We start from the raw sequence: 19556 nt of genomic DNA on the forward strand, positions 1-19556 counted from the left end.
CTGTTAAGGATCGTGTTTGCTATTCGGGGTATTTTATTATTCCATATCAGCTACTTTGGAAAGTAGTATGGAGGTTCCTCAGAAGACTCCATATAGAGCTCCCCTATGACCCAGCAATACCACTTTTGGGCATTTACCTAAATGATCACAAACAAGGCCACACTAAAGCTACCATCACGACTACGTTTATTGCAGCATTATTTACCATAGCTAAGATATGGAACCAACTCAGCTGCCCCTTCATAGATGAATGGATCAAGAAAATGTGCTATATATACACAATAAAATTCTCTGCTTCCATCAGAAAGAATGGCCTTGCCCCATTTGTTAAGAAATGGAAAGGTTGGTACAAATTATATTAAGTGAAGTAAGTCAGGCCCAAAGAAACATAGGTCCCATGGTTTCCCTTATTTGCAATAACCAGTATATGTCTGAGACAAGCAAAAACGGTCAGATAAATTGATGTTAGGCAAAATGAACCCTAAGATAAGGACTCAAATGTTTTTTTTTCTTTCTTGTGATTCTTTCTTTTTTTTTGGGTGGGGGGGTCCGGTTGTGGGCCCTGAACTCTGGGCCTGGGCACTGTCCCTCAGCTCTTCAGCTCAGGGTTAGTGCTCTATCACTTGAGCCACAGCACCGTTTCTGGCTTTTTTCTTTTTGCTTATGTGGTGCTGGGGAATAGAACCCAGGGCCTCATGCATGCAAGCAAGTGATCTACCACTGAGCCACTTTCCCAGCCCCTTTCTTGTGATTTTTTCTAACATATTTATAAGATGATTTCTTTCTTGCTTTGTATGTCCCTCCCCCACAGTATAACCACTGTTTTCACTGTATTTGATGTTGGTATAATTTGTGGAGGGGAAGGGATTAAACAAATTGTTTAAATAGGTATACATGTGGATCCATTACAACAATGAGATGTACAAGACGTTATGTCGAAAAACGAACTTTACAACTTTAGTGTGGGACGGAGGGCGCATGTGGGGGAAGGAATGGGAACAAAGAAGGAGGCAACAATGCTTGATAAGAAATGTACTCATTACCTTGCTCATGTAATTGTAACCTCTCTATACGGTACTTTCACAATTAAAAAATGCAATCTTCCCTATCTCCACCTCCAGAATAGCTAGGATTATAAATATGCCACCGTGTTCAATGTAAAATTAACTCATTTTTTTGTTTGACTGAGGTTTGAACTCAGGGTGGCATTCTACCACTTCATCCATACACCAGCTCTTATCAAGTTTTTTATCTTTAGTTTATGAATCACTTAATTCACTCCAAGTATCAATTTCATTTTAATTTTAGGAATTATAGTTTATTTTTGTTTTCCTTAAAATATTTGTGAAAAGGAAGGAATGTTCTGTTTGAAAAATAAAGATAGTTACCCTTTAAAATATTTACTCTATATTGAAGCTCTTGGAAGCCAAGATATGGCTCAAGTGGCAGAGCACCATCCTTGAGTAAAAACCAAGCAAGCATGTGATCAAGCCCCATTTTACAGCACACACACACACACACACACACACACACACACAATAAAACACTTGGCATGAAATTTTAAGCTTTACAGGTATTAATAATTTTACTTCTCACAAAAATGATTGTGTTAACTAATACCTATAGTAACACACGAAAAGTCACTAGAATTATATATACTATTTTATTTTCCAGATGAGGAAACTGAGTCATGGGAAAGGTCAGATGATATTTTAGAAGAGGAAGCCAGGAATTCTGTTTTAGAACCCACAGGACTTAACACACCATTTACACTATAATACTGCTTGATTTAGTGTATTAAAAATCCCCTTCTGTACATTGTTTTTACCACACCTCTGATGGACTTCCCGCTCATTGTATTGATTAAAATTTGACCACTTTCATTAACTCACTAAACATTTTTCCAGAGCTGCCCAGGCTTCTGAAAACACTAGGCTAAGAGATAATTTTGAGGGTCAAGTGACTTAAATCTGCAGAGATAGGTTTGTACGAATCTAATGAAGGTTAAGCTTATCCTCTTGGGAGCCCTTCAAGATCCTGGAAGAGGAAAAAGCTGTGGTCACCCAGTCAAAAATTTTGATACATTTTGAGACATATAAATTCAAATGGATAGAACTAGTATATTTTTTTAACCCAATATCTCCTGTGTCATTTGGCATGCTTTCTTCCCTTTTTAATTATTTTTAGATAGTTGTACAAAGGAGTTTCAACTAAATGTGTCCCTTTACATGTACAGTGCATTTTGATCAGTTACTGCTTCCATCGTTCTCTCCTCCACCTATCCATTTCCTTGCCTATTTTCTAATATGTCTGAGTTCCATTTCCACATCTGCACATTGACTATTATGACTATATTTGCCCACCATTCATCCCTCTATTTGTTTACTCACTTCTCCTTATTTCCCATCCCTCTCACTCATGTTTCAGCTCCTTAGTATTCTTTTTGTTAAACTATTGTTCAAAGTTGTACTAATTTATATTCCCACCAACAATTAAGGTTCCTTCTCCCCTCCTACTCCATTCTTGCCAGCATTTGCTGCTGTTTGTATTCTTGATGATGGCCATTATATCTAGAATGAGATGGAATCTTGATTCTGTTTTGATTTGCATTTCTTTTTTGGCTAGAGGTCTTCTACAGGTTGTATTTTTAGGTTAGTAACCATGTCCTTTGCTGTGCAGAAGCTTTTTAGCTTGATACAATCCTATTTGCCAAGTCTCTTTTCTATTTTCTAAGTTCCTGGAGTTATATTTAGGGAGTTTCTGCCTATGTCAATACATTCTAATGTTTACTCTTTCCTGTAGTAAAGTTTCAATTCTTATATTGAGGTTTTTGATCCACTCTGAATTGATATTAATTTAAGGTGTGAGAGAGGTCATATATATGGACATTTGGTTTTCCCAGCACCATTTGTTGAAGAGGCTGTGTTTTCCCACCATACATTTTATCAGATAGCTGTGGGTTCTTGTATTCATTTCTTCGCCTTCTAGTCTGTTCCACTTCAGGTCTGTCATACTTTCTAGAGTGGCTAGGACTATTTTGAGATTAACTAAGGAGAATGTGAGTTGGAATTCATTTAGTTTGATTTTACAGAAGTCTCTTATAATCACATATTGAATAATTTATTTACTGATAGTAATTGTACTGTAGCAATAATTTTCATGGCACATTTTTAGTAGAAACATTGAGTAAAGCTGTTTAATTGTTTAATCATTTGTTAATGAAGAGGAATTCATCACATAGATTGCCAGAATATTTTGGTTCTCTTGCTGATTTATATATATACACTTAAAATTGATGAAAGCAACATAATTGTTAGACACACAGGTTAATGAGTGTCTAAGTAAGTTGAAAATGATTTAAGGTTAGTCTCTGGACAGGAAAAAAATAAAAGGATCTGAGAATATAGAACTCACCTAGAAAAAACTTCTGAGAGAGGATTTCACAAACACAATTCAAAACTGAATATATGGAAGAATGAAAATATAGTCAATTATATTGTATGAAAGTACGAATTATTTTTTATAAAATATATTAATAAAAATTATCATTTTACAAAGGATTTATAGTATAACCTAAAATAGTAAAATACCTTTTCATTTCAAAGAATGAAAAAAAGACACCAAAGGAATATGGGATAACTGCAAAAGACGCTACATATGGATGATGGGAATATCATAAGGAGTAAAGGAAAAGAAATAGAAAAAGTATTTGAAATAATAATGACAGAATTTCCCCAAATTAATGTCAGGTATGAGCTACACTTTCAGGAGAAACTCTGGAAACAGCAAGTTACCAGAATGAATTCTACAAACAACAATAAAGGCCCCCAAAAGAAGAAAAAATCCTCACACAAACAGTTATATGTGGTATGCTGTAATAGTTCATGGTTATAAATTAAAAATAGCCAAAAGGTCTAAGCATCTTGCAGAACTGTAGTACAATGACAGGTGATGACAAGTCCCTGGACACTTTCCTGATGTCTATGACAATCAGAGGGAACCCTTCCTTGACCCTATGAGAGCAGAACTTTCTAGAGGATTACGAGGTTCCTATGACAATGAGTCTGAAATACCTTATTTTCCCTGATGACAAAGTCATTACACTACTTATAAGCTATATGAATCTTAAAAATGAAGCTTAATCTTGCAAAATCTGCTTAAAGTGCATTTATGAAAGAAAGAACTGATAACTCAATATAAGAATAAGAAAATGGGAAGCATTCCTAAACTCTGAAAATTTAATTCTCAAAGTTAGTCAGCTGACTACTGACCATATACATGCCCTGGACCTGCTTCTATTTTCTACATTGTAACACTGCTAGTGGTTCATACCTGTAATTATAGCTACTCAAGAGGCTGAGATCCTAGGATGGCAGGTCAAAGAAGTCAGACTGGGCAGAAAAATACCAGAAAATCTTATCTCCAATTAACCAGCAAATAGCCAGAGGTATGTCTCAAGTGGTAGCATACTAGCCTCAAATCTCAAATAAATAGAGAGAGAATCCAAGGCCCCGAGTTCAAGTCTCAATTCCGGCACACAGAAAAACAAACTGAAAGAATACTGCTATGGGGGGAAGGGGAGCATAAAAATATAAAAAATTAAAAAGAATACTGCTAAAGGAAAGTTTTTGATTATTAGAAGGGGCTCAAGATTTATACTTTTATATTATATACGTATATAATATGTGCAGCTATAATTTAAAATATATAATCAATTTATACATGTAAGAGAGTCCAATCATGATATAGATTATCTAATATGTTTTTCCCTTTTTTTACTTTATTTATTGTGAAAATACTGTACAGAGGGGTTATAATATATTTTTCTATGGACGAACAAAGACAAGAATTTCATTTTTAGAAGCCAAACAAGTAAGAATATGAAGTGAAATACTTAAACTCTACTAAAAACAAAAATCACTAACCTGGAATTCTGAACCCATGAAATTATTCTTCATCAATCAGATAAATATAATTGACATCTACATTAGAAGGGATTGTATTCAAGTTCACACATGAAAAAAAAAAGGTCACACATGAGCTTTCATTGAGACAGAGAAAATTCCAGGCCAGAAGATAAATGAAAACAATAGAAATAATATAATACCTGTTCTTGGACCAAATAGAATTAAACTTGAAATCCATAATATAAATTAATAATAGAAAGATACTTAAAGATTAAACACAGCTAGGTGTCCAGGGTACATATCTGTTGTCTTAGCTATGTGAAAGGCTGAGACTAGGCAGATTGATGTTCCAGGCCAGCCGGGGTGGAAAACAAAAGTCTTCAAAACTTCATTTAATGGAATGAAGATGGTATACACCAGTCATCTCAGCTATGATGAAAATCCATATGGGAAGGGGGTGAGACACATCTCAGAAGTATATATATAACCAATGCTAAAAAGACTGGAGATATGGATCAGCAGTATGACACCTGACTAGCAAGTGTGAGGGCCTGAGTCAAACTCCAGTGTCACCTAAACAAAGAAACGAACAAATATATCTCAAACTATGAAATGCATCAGAAGTAGTGCTTTGAAAGAAACTTCTAGCACTGAATGCATACAGTAGGAGGTAGATCTCAAGTTATTAAACCAAGTTTCTATTTTAGTTAACTAGAAAAATTCCTGAGTTCAATCTCTAATACCACTACCACCACCCAGAAAAAAAAAATGAAACTTGTAGAAAATCCATACACTGAAACCTGCAACGATAAATTCAAAAGTAATTCTTTGAAAATATCAAGAAAATCAGTAAGATACTACTTAAGACGAGGATAAGATATATTAACAATATGAGAAATAAAAGAGATCTCTGATGATTTCAATGATGTTAAAGGATAATAAAGATAACAAAGGAATATAGGAATATTGTGAACAATCCTATGCCACAAATTTGATAATCTAAATGTAATAGACCAATTTCTTCCAAAATATCTGTCAAAACTTACACAAGAAGAAAATCAAGCAGGATAAGTCTGAATCAATTGAAAAAAAGTGAATAGCTAGGATTACAGGTGTGAGAACCAGAACCTGTCCATCTTAATGTATTTTTAATGACTTCAAGTCTATCAAGTTATCACAAAGACTGTGAAATCTTATTACTTATTTATCCCTTTTTATACTAGGTGCTATTCTAGTTATTTTTCCATGTATTATTATCCTGTGTGATAGTTACATTAGGCTTTGGGGTCGGTATAACTACAAATTTTCCAGAAAGAAATGGATGCAAAGTAAATTGTTCAATTCTATGAGGCGGGTTAAATGGCAGACCGGGGGTTCAAACCAGAATTTGGTGCTTGTGCCTTAATGCAGTGTACTCCTCTCTGTGCCACTTCTGTGAGATAGGATGCATTTATAATTCCCTACCTGGATTTCTATTTCACTTTGAATTCTATAGCATTTGCTATGGGTTCCATAACTTTGTTTTTATTTCCTCTGCTGTAATTTTAGGTCTTAGAAAGGGCAGTGATTATTTTTTTACTCTGTCCTATTGTTTCAGACTTTTAGACTATATATGGACCTAGCATTATGAAGCAATTTTCCACTGGTCTAGATAATTTAGCACACACTGCAAACTCTGAAAGCTTCAATTGGGAGATATGTCCAATTAGTTTCCAATCTATTTTTATGTAATAATCAATTTTGAAAGCATAACCCATATTCTGTTTGTAGGATTTGCATTTTGCTTAAAATAAAGTCCAATTTCTGAGATTCTCTAATAACCATTGTTTATTATCCAAAACCTTAGCAAGTCAAATACTTGTCTCACTTCTTCGTCTACCAAAAAGAAACCTGGAGTTCCCAATCTTAATATTTTGTGCCATTTTGAGCATAATAATGTAACAGGTCCGAAGGCCCTTTGTCTGAGGGGCACTATCATTTGGGCTCAGAGATTAACCAAAAGCAGTATAAAAGCTTGGCATCTCAGATTCCACTTTATATCCACCTACCAGACCAATGACTTACTGTATCCAGGTTCCAGCTGAGAAAACCTGAGATGATGAACTGCCTGGCTCTCTATGAGTACTGCCTTCCACCTCTCACCACATGAACACGTGTGTGACTGGGACTTTAAAATTATACATTTGTTATTGGATGCTGGTGTCTCACACCTGTAATCCTAGCTACTCAGCAGGCTGAGATCTGAAGATCCTGATTCAAAGCCAGCCAAGGCAGGAAAGTCAGTGATATTTATCTCCAATTAGGTACCTCTGAAAAGCCCAAAGTGGAGCTGTGACACAAGTGGTAGAGTCCTAGCTTGACTAAAAAAGCTAAAGGAGAGCATCCAGGCCCTGAGTTCAAGCCCTAAGAGTAGAACAAAAAACAAAACAACAAAAACAAAAAATATGCATTTCTCTCCTGCCACTGCCTTTTCCTCCTCTATAAAGCTAAAGAAAATGTGTACTCAACTTGGGAGGGGGAAGGAAGGAGCTGGGGAGGTGGGGAGGGAAGGTATGGTAGAGGAAAAACAAAGGAGGAGGAAACAATGTTCGAAAGGAAATGTATTCATTACCTTACTCATGTAACTGTCCCGCTGTATTCTATTTTTACAATAAAAAACATAAAAAAGAAGAAAATATGTGCTCAGACTGGACCTATGGAACCAGGAGTATATTCCTGGACCCTGTAACAATGGGTTTCATCTATCAAAGTTAATGGACGTATCTTTGATGCTTATATTCATAAGCCATCTATTTTGGCATTTTGAAATTATGACAACTTTTTTTGCTAGCTTTGAGACTTGAACTCAGAGCCTTGCACTCTTGCTTGGATTCTTCTCTCAAGGCTGGTGATCTCCCACTTGAACCACAGCTCCACTTCTGACTTCTAGTGGGTTAATTGGAGATAAGAGTCTCTTGGATTTGCCTACCTAGGCTCATTTTGAACTGTGATCCTCAGATCGCAGCTTCCTGAGCAGCTTAGAATACAGGCCTGAGCCGCTGGCACCCTCCTATAACAAATATTTTTAACTTTTCAAAACCTCTGTGATCACCTGCCCTTGGAACAGGTAGCAGTACTCTGTTATATACCAATTTTCCTCCACAGCACCTAAGCAATCGTCCCAGAGAAATCTTCCCTTACCTCCTACTACCTTGTCCCTAGACCCTTCTATAACCCCAATTTCTGTCTCTCTGCTCACACTGTCTTCATTTTTTCCACACTACTTACTGTCTTCTAAAATAACAAGCTTAACTATAGGAAATTGTGATTCCCTTAGGGTAGAAGCTCTTGTTTGGTTTCTATGTTTACTTCCACATGGTCCAACATTAGAACAAGACATTTTATCTGCTTCATCAGTCACCTATCCCTACTTCCCTAAATCCAGTACCTGGCAGATATAATAAAATATAAACCATCTTTTCTATTTCAATCATTTCCTTCAATACTGAGTTAAGATAAAAAATCAGGATGATAATTTACAGCACTTCCACAGAGAAGGCCTTTGGGTGTGATTTCTCTACATGTCTAATGATACACCTTTCTATACACACACACATCAACCCTGATCCCAGCACACATTGTGAGCATGCCACAGCCATTGCTCTGTCATGGGATTGTAATATAAAGTCCATTTAATAGTGTCATTACATAATTGATATTTTTGTGTTTACCTGTGAGCATGGTACTTGTTAACTTTGTAGCAAATTTAACAAGCATCTCAGTGACAACCAAACCTCTACAATTTTTTCCTGTGAAAGGTGCAATAGGGAATGATACCAGGCAGGCCTGTATCCTTATATTGATTGACTTAATCAATTTTATGATGGAATCATTATTTTGAACTTATTCTGCTAAACTGTAGTTGGTTTGCCAGAAATGTGGCTATGTATTTTTTGAAAATGGAAGAGCTTTGTGGTGCTAGGTCCTCTCAGGAACAAATCCACACAAAGGGATAGATTTTTCTTTTTCTTTTTTTTAATTTAATTTTATTTTATTTGTGAACATACTGTACAGAGGGGTTAAAATTACATGGGCAGAATAATGCGTACATTTCTTACCAAGCATTGCAGCCTCCTCCTTTGTTTACCCTTCACATCCCTTCCAGCCTACCTCCTCCCCCCCCCCCCCCCGCAATCCCAATCCTTCTCCTTTCCCCACCCCTTCCCCTCTCCCCCCGCACCGACATTGTAAAGCTCATTTTGGACATGACAACTTGTACTTCTCATTGTTACAACAGGTCCACCTGTATCCTTAAACAACTGGTTTTTCCCCATCTCCTCCACAAGTTATACTGACATCCAATATAGTGAAAGCAAGGGTTATACTGTGGGGGAGGGACATACAAAGCAACAAAGGGATAATCTTATAAATGCATTAGTAACACGTGCATGAAAGAAAAAAGCATTAAAATACATATCTAAGGGTTCATTTTCCTGACATCACATTATCTGGCCTTTTCCGCTTGACTCATATATATACTAGATATTGCAAATAAGGGAAACCATGGGACCTATGTTTCTTTGGGCCTGGATTACTTCACTTAACATATTTTTTTCCAGTCTTTCCATTTCCTAACAAATGGGGCAATGTCATTCTTTGTGATGGAGGCATAGAATTCCATTGTGTATATATACCACATTTTCTTGATCCATTCCTCTACTGAGGGGCATCTGGGTTGGTTCCATATCTTAGCTATGGTAAATAATGCTGCAATAAACATAGTCGTGCTGGTAGCTTTAGTGTGGTGTTGTTCGTAAACATTTGGGTAAATGCCCAAAAGTGGGATTGCTGGGTCATAGGGGAGTTCTATGTGAAGTCTTTTGAGGAACTTCCATACTGCTTTCCAAAGTGGTTGAACAAGTTTACATTCCCACCAACAATGAAGTAAGGTTCCTTTCTATCCACATCCCCTCCAGCATCTGTTGTTAGAGTTCTCAATTTTTGCCGTTCTAACTGGAGTGAGGTGATATCTCAATGTTGTTTTGATTTGCATTTCTTTTATGGCTAGGGATGTTGAACATTTTTTCATGTGCCTATTGGCCATCCTTCTTTCTTCTTCAGAGAAGTTTCTCTTTAAGTCTTTCGCCCACTTATTTATTGAGCAGTAGTTTCTTTGAGGATTTGTTGCTGGGGGGTTTAATTGTTTGAGTTCCAAGTATATTTTAGATATGAGACCCTTGTCCATTGTATGGCTAGTAAAGATCTTCTCCCAATCCGTGGGCTTTCTATTGATCTTGCTAGCTATGTCATTTGCCATGCAGAAGCTCTGCAACTTCAAGCAATCCCATTTGTCCAACCTTTCTTTGATTTGTTGTGTTTCCGGGTCTCTATTCAGAAAATTTCGGCCTGAGCCAAGGAGACCTAGGGTTTCTCAAATTCCATCCTGTAATGTTTTCAGAGTGTCTGCTTTGACTTCAAGGTCTTTGATCAATTTGGAGTTGATTCTGGTGCAGGGTGATATATAAGGATATAGTTTTTGTTTTCTAAAAGTAGTTAACCAATTTTGCCAGCACCATTTACTGAAGAGGCTGTCTTTCTTCCATTCTACTGTTTTAGCTCCCTTATCGAAGATTAGATGGCTATAGGTCTGGAGGTTCATTTTTGGGTTTTCAATTCAATTCCATTGGTCCTGAGGTCTGTTCTTATGCCAATACCAAGCTGTTTTGATTATTATGGTTTTATAGTAGAGTTTGAAATTTGGTATTGATATTCCTCCAGCAGTGTTCTTTCCGTTGAGGAGCGTTTTTCTATTCGGGGTCTTTTATTGTTCCATATGAATTTTTGGATTACCTCTTCTATTTCCTTGAAGAATGAGGGTGGAATTTTGATAGGAATTGCGTTGAATTTGTAGATAGCCTTGGGAAGTATTGCCATTTTCACGATGTTAATCTTTCCAATCCAGGAGCATGGGAGGTTTTGTCATTTTTTAAGTTCTGTGTTGATTTCCTTTTTCAAGATTTTAAAGTTTTCATCATAGAGGTCCTTCACTTCTTTGCTTAAGTTAATTCCTACGTATTTTATTTTCTGTGGGGCTATTAAAAATGGAATTGCTTTGCTAATTTCAGCCACACTTTTCTCATTGTTGGCATACAGAAAAGCCATTGATTTTTGGGGGTTAATTTTATAACCTGCTACTTTGCCAAAGTTTTGAATCAGCTTGAGTAATTTGCGAGTGGAGTCTATGGGATTCTTTAAATACAAGATCATGTCATCTGCAAAGAGGGAGAGTTTTATTTCTCATTTCCCTATTTGGATCCCCTTTATGTCTGCATCTTGTCTTATTGCTGTAGCTAGGCATTCTAATACTAGGTGGGAAAGAAGTGGAAATTATAAGAGGAAAAAAAAGTTACTGGAAAACAATTTTTTTTTTAAAAAGGCGAAAATTAAAAATTGAAAAATGTTTTAGAAAAGAAAATAAATTATGTATATAAGATACCAAAAAAAAAAAATAGAGGAAAAAGAAAAAAAAAAGTTCTTTGATTTTTTTTTTTTTTTTTTGGGAGGGGTGGGAAGAATCCTGTATCTCCCTTGTGTCTGTAACCAACCTCTTGTTGGAGTCTCTGGTCTGCTTGAGGTCCTGTGGCTTGATTGGTTTCTTAAGTCAGATTGTTCGAACAGGCAGAAAAATGCTCTGCTTTACCCAAGATTTTGAGATTCCTCCTCCCAGGTTAGTTTAATGGGACGGTGATCTGCTTTGAGAATCACAAAAGAGGGGGATGCAGTGATGAGGCTAGGTTCTGGGTAGAGTTGAGGCCTTTCAACAAACAGTAGCTTTTCCCTGGGGCTATTTTGTGAAAAACTCACAGAGCCCAGCCTGGAGCCATTCTCAGGGTTTCTGTTTTTCAATTGATTGTGGAGGCTGCTAGAGGGAGGAGCAGCCTCTGGCTCTGGTTACCCAGTGAGGAAAGCCTCTCCTATGGCTGGCGCCTGAGCTGGTGACTTCCCTGGATGGAGCTGAGTCTGGCAGGTCACTTCGCTGTTAAGTTCTTGTGATCTGCTAAATGACTCGTTTTATTCCAAGGCCTGAGCTGGAGCTAGCAGCAACTCCGAGCTTTGTCGGTATCCAAGATGGAGATCACCGGTGCTGGGGGGGAGGGGTGGCCTTCCTTCCTCTGCTCCCTGAGAAGGAGTGAGGACGTCAGGCTTCTACTCACGCCAAGTTTTGGTTCCTGGGTCGTCTCTGGTCTGCATACTGCAGGATGAAGATGTTCACTCCTTGTCGGTTCTTGCTGGTGTTGAGTAGAATCCGCTCGCCCGCTGGGTCTGGCTCCTTCGTCCCGGACTCTCTGTGGCTCAGGTATGGGTGCCCTGGGGTCGCCGCTGCAACCCTGCTGCTGGCAAGCGCTCAGATATGTCTCCTTGCCTTGGCTTCCCCTTTCTTGCCTAACTCTCTGTCCTGTGATGGCACACTTGGTGTGATTCTCTGGCTTAGGACTGTTCACTGGAACTCTAAAACTGCTTTCTATGAGAGAGCTTGTTCAAATTCCAGCTTCTCCTCCGCCATCTTCCCTGAACTCTCAGGGATAGATTTTTCTATATTTCTTGCTCAACAATCTATTTTGTAAATATTTCTAATTGTGGATTATTTTTTGCAAGTCCTAACTCTTGAACTCAAGTCCTGTGCAATGTCCCTGAGCTTCTATTGCTCAAGGATAGCACTCTACCACTTGAGCCACAGCAACACTTCTGGCTTTCAATGAGGAATTGAACCAAGAACTTCATGCAAGCACTCTACCACTAAGCCACATTCCCAGACTATGGGTTGTGTGTGTGTGTGTGTGTTTGTGTGTGTGTGTGTGTGTGTGTGTGTGTGTGTGTGTATTGGTTCTGGGCTTGAACACAGGGACTGAACTATCCCTGAACTTTTGTGCTCAAGGCTACTGCTATATCACTTGATAGCTCCACTCCAGGGTTTTGGTGACTAATTGGAAATAACAATCACACCAACTTTCTTGTTCAGGCTGGCTTCAAACCATGATCCTCAGATCTCATCCTCCTGAGTAGCTAGAATTACAGGCATTGGAAATCTAATTCTGTTTGTTTTATTTTTGCTTGCAAATAAACCTATGCACATTGAATTTCAAAATTTACACTGGAATATTGTTTATATGTCTGATGAATAGTGATATTTCTATTGCCATGTTCATCAGAAAAGTATGAATAATTTCTGAAATTGGGTCATTATTTCTGTAGTCAATAACAGTGTGATAACAAGTCCAGTCTCCGGCAAATGATTTAAAAATTTATGCTCTGAGATCAATTCATCTTTTTAAGTTTGTACCTATCTTCAGTGATCTTAAGCATCACTTAAGGAATAATAATAGGAAGTACTAGTTTGGGGACTAAAATAAGTGCTCTTGCATTTTACATTAATGAAATGTACCTGAGAAAAATTAAGTTTTTAATTATCTTTTCTCTGAAATTTCCAAACTACCAACAGATTATTTGATAACCTGAAGTTAGTAGTGACTCTGGGGAGGAAGGACCTTGATTTGCAGCATTTGCCAAATTTTGTGCTGTAAGTACTCCCATAATGGGCTATTTTAAGCTATTCAAAAGTTAAGCCATTTTAAATTTCTAAGTACTTTGTCACGGATTTTTGTAAAGTCAAAGATGCATTAGCCTTCCAGCTGACTATTATACTATGAAACTCCTCTTCAAAAACATTGGCCAAGATAGAAAAATAACAGTTACTCTGTCATTTCAGAACTAAAATATGTGGCTTAGATGGTAAGACTTCCTTCAGTGCAGTTTACTCTATGGTTAACAGGTGGCTTATTGGCTTCAACTGTTGATAATCAAGCACTGATCCTAGATTCAGAATCAAAGTAAAACTTCACAGTTACAGCCCGAGTTTATTCAGTACTTGCTTTTAAATTAGAAAATAAGCTTAAATAGTTAAAACAAAAATAAGACACAGATTTACTTACATCCGTAAAAAAGATAAATAAATATTTAATGGTTTAAATTGTGACCTTCAAAAATAGGTACAAAGTCTGACCCTTCTATTATCTTTGTGTACCTGGGAGTATGATCTCATTTAAACATAAGCTCTTGGAAATGTAGTCAATAAAGGATCTTAGTGAGACAACATGTGAATTTAGAGCAGACCCTAAACCCAATGATAAAGTAATTTCAGGGATTGGATTTGTTTGGGTTGTTGTGCAGTACGGCACAAATCATAATTTACCCGAAAGACTCAGCTACTCAATCCCAAGCTGCTTGTTGCCCGTGGAAATATGACCTGCTAGATCTTCTGCGTTTTGTTCTTTTGTTTCGTTTGGTTTTGTTTTCCTGAGGAGAAGCCAGAAGCTAGATTTTCATTTGATAGCCCTGTAGTTTTAAATGTCTCAAGCAAAGGAAAAGGAAGAAAAGAGAAAAAAATGATTGGTTCTTTTCAGCTTTTGAACAAATGTCTGACCTTCGCTTTATAAAATAACGTCTAGATCTAAAAGAGTTATGCTAATTTGTTGCTTGGTAATTGTCATTGTTTCTCAGTGCCTTCTATTAACAATGCTTCCAAATAAAATAAGCTTAAAATTTGTCATCCTTTATCATCCTTGTTAGAGTGGCGGATGTGTATACAGGAATATCTTAAATTTACAGGCAACTGGTTTTCTAGAACCTTTTTGAAGTAAAGAATTTCAAATGATGAAAGCGTGGTATTACAAAACAATAATTTATTTTGAAGGTTCAGCTTTTTCATATACTCCAAGGTAAGCTATTGGGCTGTTGGGTGCTCATAATAAAATGATTGTATAAAGAATTTGAATCTCCCATTTTAGGTTTTAAGCCTACAACTTTTAGAACTAGTTATGTATTAGAAAAGTCAACTATCCAAGTGAAAAATGAAATCCATTTTCTCAATTTTCAATCTAATTTGAAGAACATATTTTTAGCTATGGGAACAATAGTTAGCTCTGCCTGATGACATGTTGTCTTTAAATTTTATGAAAAGAAAGAATTAGAAACAATTTCGAGGCTATATATTGCAGAACATAGAGGAGGAGGTTATATTGTATTTTGATTCTTTGTTATTATATGCTGTGAGGTTACAAAAGATGGTGACAATTTACATTATTCAGAGGTACAGCTCATGAAGCACTGCCATGGTAGCTGGAAGTCTGACTACAGAATTGGTCCAGACAAGACGCGCCTGCCAAGAAAGCAAACTAAAATGACATGATATGATAAAAACAAATGAGTGAAAAAGTGGCTGTTTCCATAAAGCCATTTCCTATCAAAGAAAATGATGAAAGAAAGACAGATGGGCCTCATGGAGCAAGATGGTAGGGTTAACAGTGAGGATAAAATACTTAACTAAAGGCAGCCACTATTGTTGCATATATATTTAATAAGTTGAAATAAACAAGTGTATATAGCCATAAAGAGTAACTGTAGTTCATTGTAGTTCTCTGAAGAGGAATATGGGATATATGGAAAACAAATTATCATAGGAATAGGAATGAGCAACAAAGATTTGCATAAATGAAATAGAAATAAAAGCTGTTTTCTGGAAAATTAATTTTTTTATAGGTGGCTGATTCACAGATGATCTCTGTGAGTGTGTGTGTGTGTGTGCACGCGCTGTTGTCACTGGGCACTGGGACTTGAACTCAAGCCCAGGGTTCTACCCCATAAGCTTATTGCTCAAGGCTGGTGCTCTAGAAGTTCCAAATATAACTTCTCCTAGTTAGCTGGGGATAAAGTCTTCTCTGTCCTGGCTGTCTTCAAATTGTGATCCTCAGATCTCAGCCTCTTGAATAGTTACAATTACAGGCATGAGACATGAGTCAGTGGCTACCTGATAAGTCTATGCATGTTTTTGTGTTTTGTATGTTTTTAAATATTCTGTTTTAAGAAAAACCATGAAACATATTAAAATAAAACTTAGTTGAATTAAAATTTTAGCCAGACATTCTGAAATATTAAATGCCTTAAGATGGGTATTGCCTGGGATTTCACTTCTAAAATAAATAATTTAAGCCTTTTTGTTTGAGAGATGAGAAATAATTTTCTTCTCAAATGCACATTTGCAAAAGCTTTTGGAATGTTGTCTCTAGTGATTTTGACTTTTTAAGGAGATGAATAATGATAAAATTATATTTTATTCAGGGTTCAGAAATCTATCAAACATTTTTGGTTTGCATAGATAAACAAATGGTTAACATTCTATTTTAAAATAAAACAAAATATTCTCTTTTGGTAAAGTTTCCCATAGAAACCTAAGAAAAATAAAATAAATAAATGAGAACATCACTCAGGCTTTGCTCCGAATGATTTACAGTATCCAAAGGTTTTCACTTGCTTTGCTCTAATATTGTCCATGACCATTACATGGGTTTTCAGGAAAAGCTATTATCCATTATGTATACCATTCATAATTGACTCATAGCTCTTACCAACATGCTGTTGAAATTCTTTTCACTTACTATTTTGGGGACAAAGAAAAACTCAAGGGATTTTTATGCAAAATTGGTAGTATTTCCCCAATTTCAGAGTCCAGGAAGGCAATGTAAACTTTTATGACTCTCCTGAGTCTCAAATTATTCTGCTTTAAATATTCCCTGTATGAGAAATAAAAAGAAGCAATCTATATGTGTGAACTGTTTTTAATGTCAGTTTAAACAGATGTTTATCCAAAGAAGTCATACAAATCATCATCATTAGTCTTTGAGAGTATGTTCGCCATCATTATCAGGGAAAGGCAAGTAAAATTATCTTAAGATATTATTGCTGTTAAGATGGCTATTATAAAAAAGATAAGAAAAGAGATAAGAGGAGTAAAAACAACTATTGTCAATCAGATAGAGAATTCAGAACCTAGATTTCAGAACCTTTGTGCTCTCTGGATGGTAATTCAAAATGGTGCAATAACTATGGAAACCAGTATGAAGATGCCTCATAAAACTAAAAATAAAACTTCTATATGATTAGTAATTCTACATTTGGATATATATCTAATAGATTAAAATCAAGATCCCATCAAAGACCTTGGAGTCAAAGCAGACACTCTGAAAACATTACAGGATGGAGTAGAAATAAACCCTAGGTCTCAGTGGCACAGGCCGAAATTTTTTTAATAGAGACCCAGAAACACAACAAATCAAAGAAAGGTTGGACAAATGGGATTGCATGAAATTGCAGAGCTTCTCCATGGCAAAGGACATAGCTAGCAAGATCAATAGAATACCGACAGATTGGGAGAAATCTTCACTAGCCATACATCGGACAAGGGTCTCATATTTAAAACATACCTTGAACTCAAAAAAATTATATCCCCCAACAACAAATCTTCAAAGAAACAAGTGGGCTAAAGACTTAAAGAGAAACTTCTCTGAAGAGGAAAGAAGGATGGCCAATAGACACATGAAGAAATGCTTAACCTCCCTAGCCATAAAGAAATGCAGGAGCTGGGAAGGTTGCTCAGTGGTAGAGCGCTTGCCTTGCATGTATGAAGCCCTGAGTTCGATTCCTCATCACCACATAAGCAAAAAGAAAAAAATGCCGGAGGTGGTGCTGTGGCTCAAGTGGTAGAACGCAAGCCTTGAGCTGAAGAGCTGAGGGACAGTGCCCAGGCCCAGAGTTCAGGCCCCACGACCAGACCACCACCCCAAAAAAGAAATGCAAATCGAAACAACATTGAGATACCACCACACTAGAGTTAGAATGGCTAAAATCAAGAAGTCTAATAATAACAGATGCTGGAGGGGATGTAGACACAAGGGAACCTTAATTCATTGTTGGTGGGAGTGTAAATTTGTTCAACCACTTTGGAAAGCAGTATGGAGATTCCTCAAAAGACTCCACATAGAACTCCCCTATGACCCAGCAATCCCACTTTTGGGCATTTACCCAAATGTTTATGAACAACACCACACTAAAGCTACCAGCACGACTATGTTTATTGCAGCATTATTTACTATAGCTAAGATATGGAACCAACCCAGATGCCCCTCAGTAGATGAATGGTTCAAGAAAATGTGGTATATATACACAATGGAATTCTCTGCCTCTATCAGAAAGAATGACATTGCCCCATTTGTTAGGAAATGGAAAGATTGGAACAAATTATATTAAGAGAATTAAGGCAGGCCCAAAGAAACATAGTTCCCATGGTTTCCCTTATTTGCAATATCTAGTATATGTCTGAGTCAAGCAGAAAAGTTCAGATAAGGTGATGTTAGGGAAATGAACCCTAAGTTTGTATTCAAATGTTTTTTTTTTCTTTCATGAGATTGTTTCTAACACATTTATAAGATTATTTCTTTGTTGCTATGTATGTCCCTCCGCTACAGTATAACCCCTGCTTTCACTGTACTTGACATCGGTATAATTTGTCTAGGGGAAGGGGAAAACAAATTGTTTAAATAGGGATACAGGTGGACCCATTGCAGCAATGAGATGTACAAATCGTTATGTCTAAAACAAACTTTACAAACTTGGTGCGGGGGGGGGGGGGGAGTGAGGGGGAGGTTGGGTGGGAGGGAGGGGATAGGATGGGAAGGGATGAGAAGGGGAAACAAAGGAGTAGGCTACAAGAGGCTACAATGTTTGATAAGAAATGTACTCATGGGCTGGGAAGGTGGCTCAGTGGTAGAGCGCTTACCTTCCAAGCATGAGGCTCTGGGTTCGATTCCTCAACACCACATAAGCAAAAAGAAAAAACCGGAAGTGGCGCTGTGGTTCAAGTGGTAGGGTGCTAGCCTTGAGCTGAAGAGCTGAGGGACAGTGTCCAGGCCCTCCATGACCGGACTCCCCCCAAAAAAAAGAAAAGAAAAGAAATGTACTCATTATCTTTCCCATGTAATTGTAACCCTCTGTACAGTATTTTCACAATAAAAATAAAAAATAAATAAAACAAAATCAGGATCCCAAATACCCATCAATATTTCATGTTCTTTGCAAAATTATTCACAATAGCCAATATAATGGACCAAACCAAGCATTCCCCAATAGATGAATGCAGAAAATACAGCATGTACATACAAAGGGATATAAGTGAGCCTTAAAAAATTCTGCTACAGAAAAGGTCAAAGCTGTGCACATGTGGTTATAGAAGATGACCCTAAGCGAAATTAACCCCAAGATGGGGACAAAAGAGTTTTTTCCTTTCTTGCTGTTGTTTTTAATTTACTAGGTGAATTTTTTTGTATGTTCTTTCCATCATGGTATAACCCCTGTTGTCACTCTATTTGATTTCAGTGCTCTGCATCTTCTAATGTGAGGAGCGGAAGGGAAATAACAAAGTGCTGAAACAAGGATACAGTTTCACCCATTGTAACAATGAGATGTACAAGACACTTTGTGGAAAATGAACTTTACAACTCTGTACAACTTCGGTGTCGGGGAGAGGGAGGAGTTCGGGAGATGGGGAAGGAAGGAATAGTAGGGGAAAAACAAAGGAATAAGTAACAATGCTCGATAGGGAATGTATTCATTACCTTATTCATGTAACCATAGCCCCTCTGTAGAGTATCTTTACAATAAAAAAAATAAGTTCTGCTACATTCCCCAAAAGGTGTGAACTGGAGGACTTTATGTTAAGTGAAATAGGCCAGTCACAGAAGAATGCCTACCAGATTTGGCTTCTATGAGGTAGCTATAATG

Source organism: Dipodomys spectabilis, unplaced genomic scaffold (genome assembly GCF_019054845.1).
Source record: "Dipodomys spectabilis isolate Male_0828 unplaced genomic scaffold, ASM1905484v1 ptg000307l, whole genome shotgun sequence".
NCBI lineage: Eukaryota > Metazoa > Chordata > Mammalia > Rodentia > Heteromyidae > Dipodomys > Dipodomys spectabilis.